Here is a 4,184-nt window from a genome sequence, read left to right as displayed (position 1 = left end):
TCCTTTTTTTGAGTTTAAATGCATTTTACTTTTAGACAATCTACACAACATGTTTTTTTCCCTTAAGGGAAAAAAAATGCCTCCACTCCAAATAAATCAAGGTCAAAATAAATGAAGAGCTCAAGATGACATCAGTCCCATTTGTTTAAGTCATGGTGTTGTGTGGATGAAAAGCAGCAGCCAGGTAGGATGACAGGTGATAGATCCAAACAACTGCCAAATTGTTAACATTTCTCCATTTCTAAACCATCCTTAAAGAAAATCATATATGGGGTCACACCATCCTCATGGAAGTCCAGCAGAGCAACCATACCATCTGGATTCATGTTTTCACCAATAAAGAACTGGTAGTTTTTGAAATTAGCAGGGATATGCTTTATTTGTCCTGCAGTCCCTGTCATAAAAGGTTTTACTCTTTCTGGTTTCTGTTCTTCAAGTTTGTCTTTGATTGATTTCATGTTATCTTTGATGTATTTCTTGCAGGCTTCTTTTGTTAAGCTGGTTTCCTGCACGTGATGGTTCATGACAATATCGACATCAGTGATCCTGTGCTTTCAGTTCCTTCACCATCCGGGCCTACAGCTGAGGTATTCCATGGATGAGCGAGTCATTAATGTGACCCTCTGTCCTACTGACCATCTTGCCCTCCACCTCCAGGCACAGCCAGGCCGTGTTCTCCCGGGTCTTGTAAATGTTGGAGAACATCTCATCACGGCTGATGGGGTCCCGGTAGGTAATCATGGTGGCTAGGGGGAGACGACAGCAACTGCGCTAGCTTAGCAGGATCCTGGAGCTCAGAGCCAGCGTGGTCCAGCTGTGGGGTGCTGTTGGGGAGGGGTAGCGGGTGAAAAAGCTGTTTCCAAATGACTTTGAAGAGTGATCTCCTTCACTCTTCTTTGCTCCAGATGAGACCAATAGTTGCATCTTAGATGACTGCTCGAAAGCTTTTATGACCCCAGTCTCTAGTCACCAAAGCAGGATGTAGAACAAGATTTTTATGTACTGTTGTTGTTAGGTGCCATGGAATCGTTTCCGACTCATAGCGACCCAATGCACAGCAGAACCAAACACTGCCCGGTCCTCCACCAGCTTCATGATCCTTGCTATACTTGAGCCCATCACTGCAGCCACTGTGTCAATCTATCTCATTGAAGGCCTTCCCCTCCTTCATGGACCCACCACCTTACCAAGCATGATGTCCTTCTCCAGGGAATGGTCCCTTCTGACAACATGACCAAAGTAAGTGAGACAAGATCTAGTCATTCTCATTTCCAAGGAGTGTTCCAGCTGCACTTCTTCCAGGACAGATTTGTTAGTTCTTCTGGCAGTCCACTGTACTTTCAGTATTCTTTACTAACACCATACGTCAAAAGCATCAACTTGTCCAGCTCACATGCATATGAGGTGACTGAAAATATTTTATGTACTGTGTTGTGACGATTGAGCATGATGTCCCCTAAGACTGGTCCCAAGCCTGCAAGCTCAGTGACTCTCTCCCTCAAGGTGTTTGGTTGTCTCTGGGAAGTGACTCCAACCTTATCTCCTGTTACTTCTGTAATGTATGTGGATAATTTTGTAGCACAAGTACATATGTAAGGCTGTCTTCAGCCAGATCTTTTCTTGACCTTGGATATGGTCCTATTCACCTGTCCACACCTGATCTTCTCACCTGTCTGTGCATTTACCTGTAGCATAGTTTTTGCTGCCACTGGTAATGCAGTGTTGCACACATAATAGTATTTGCCTCTGTTGTCTATATCTTTTGTGCACGTTTCTGTGTCTTCCTTTTTCCTGTTTCATTGTGCTGGTCACATACTTTTGTTATATTGCCTTTCCCTTCATCCAGATCAACATGTAACTCTTAACTAGTCAGAAATTTTCCCTCTCCTTCCCTCCCATCCCTAGTAACCAACAAAGTAAATTTCCTCTCCTGCATAAACCTTTCCATGACCTTTTACAATAATGGACTCACACAGTATCTGTCCTTCTGTGATTGACTTATTTCACTCAATATAAACTGCTGGCAGTATACTTATTGATTTATTGATTGCTTCATTTAGCAATTTATTTGTTGTTGTTGTTATGTGCTGTTGAGTCAGCCCGACTCCTAGCGACCCCCCCTTGGGTTTCCGAGGCAGTATCACTGTGGAAGTAGATTGCCCAACCTTCCTTCCGAGGAGTGGCTGGTGGGTTTGAACCGCCAGCCTTCTGGTTAGTAGTCAAGTGCCTTAAAGAACTCTGGTAGCATAGTGTCTAAGGCACTTGACTGCTAACCAGAAGGCTGGCGGTTCAAACCCACCAGCCACTCCTTGGAAGGAAGGTTGGGCAATCTACTTCCACAGTGATACTGCCTCGGAAACCCAAGGAGAGGTCGCTATGAGTCGGGGCCGACTCAGCGGCACATAACAACAACAACAAATTCCAAGAATGAAGCTAAAAACTAGGATACAAAGATGAATAAAACACAGTCTCTACTCTATAGAAGCTTTCAATTGAGTGGGAGGTTCAGATATTAAACATATAAATAATACACATTCAATAAGTTGTAGGAGCATAGAGGAGAAGGCAGCAATGTCCTCCACCTGGGAGGTATGGTGGGCTGTTTGTCAGATGGATAGGAAGTCTTTAAAAAAGGTTGAGTCCCAAACACCAATAAGTAGTGATACTTGACCATGTGAGAAATGATAGAAGTATAGGAATGACAAGTTGGACTGGGGAGATGGTCAGATAATCCTATAGAATAATTTCTCTTTTGGAAAGTACAAGTGTACAAAGTGTCTTTTCTCCAAACTCCTACAGCATCATTCCATGTCTGGGTTTGGGAGATACCATTAATAATATTAATGTCTCTATTCTCTTCTCTTGGGTCACCTTTTCAGGCTTTTTGTTTTCTGTGACACAGTAACTAGAGTGAAGGTGAAGAAGATATTTAGGTAATTATAGTACTTTAAACCAAGTACTGAAAATACCTTTACCAGCCCAAATAATTATGATTATATGAGTAAATAAATAAATTACCTGTTTCCCAGCACCACCTGCAGGGGATGGAGAAGGCTGCAACAGGATTCATTATTTCCTTCTCTGCCAGAATACTTTCAATCCAACATTTCTTAATTGAGCATCTGTGAGTAAAAGGCCTACTTTTAGTAGCTGTGGAAAATACACAGATCAATAAGAAACCATCCACTCATATTCTAAGGAACACTGTTAGAATTTAGGGATTTTATAGTGATTAGAATAGCTTGGAAGGAACTGATTAAATCTAAAATGTTCCTTTGGGCATATTGAATGGTAGAAGTAACTAATGATTTTCCTTTTTACATTCTCCATTGATGGAAAAACTGAGAATAAAAGTGAAATCTATTTTTGAGGCTTCATGTCTGTGAAGCTTGTAACATGATGAGGAAGGCCTTTGGTACATAGCATTTTATGTGGGCCATGTTGCTCTCATGAGATGGCTCTCTGTTCGCCCTAAGAGGGATCAGATGGGAGAAGATATATGACTTAGTATAAATCCATAAGCACTTCTTTGAAATAACCTCAGTGTGTATAGTAACAACCTTTTCCTTTCGTTATCAAATCAAGAAGCTAATATGAATGAGGTTTCTGGAAGTTTGGTCTTTTATTGTCTTGCAAACAGTACAAAATAGTTTTTCTGGTTTCTAGCAGTGCAGAGACCAGCAGAATGTACCAGGTACACAAGAAGTGAAATAAATGAAATGAGTGTTCATTACAACACCCTCAGGGTAAAGAAAGATTTCTGTTGGGTAAGTGATACAAATATGAATATGGTTATTTGCAGGATGGTTTTCAATGTTTTTCTTTGTCTAAGTGTAGATACCTATATAAACATATATGTGTATATATATAAACTTATACATATATACATATACATGCATACAAACACACACACACACACACACACATATTGTTGCTGTTATTTGCCGTCGAGTTGGACCTGATTCATAGTGACCCCTCCTTGGGTTTCTGAGGCAGTATCACTACGAAAGTAGATTGCCCAACCTTCCTTCCAAGGAGTGGCTGATGGGTTTGAACTGCCAGCCTTTTGGTTAGCAGTCAAATGCCCTAGGCACTATGCTACCAGAGTTCATACACACACACACACACATATTCATATATATATATGAAGGTTGGGCAAGCTACTTCCATAGTGATAATGCCTC

At 41.2% G+C, this 4,184-nt stretch overlaps 1 pseudogene; it reads right to left on the bottom strand.

Annotated features, from left to right (window-relative positions):
- Positions 1-224: 224 nt before the first annotated feature.
- Positions 225-741, bottom strand: LOC103191935 (annotated as a pseudogene).
- Between the last annotated feature and the right edge of the window lie 3,443 nt (positions 742-4,184).

Source organism: Orycteropus afer, unplaced genomic scaffold (genome assembly GCF_000298275.1).
Source record: "Orycteropus afer afer isolate SDZICR_OR568_19922 unplaced genomic scaffold, OryAfe1.0 scaffold00021, whole genome shotgun sequence".
Classification (NCBI taxonomy): domain Eukaryota; kingdom Metazoa; phylum Chordata; class Mammalia; order Tubulidentata; family Orycteropodidae; genus Orycteropus; species Orycteropus afer.
Note: the sequence above shows the minus strand (reverse complement) of the source record. Positions and strands in the feature narration are given on the sequence as shown.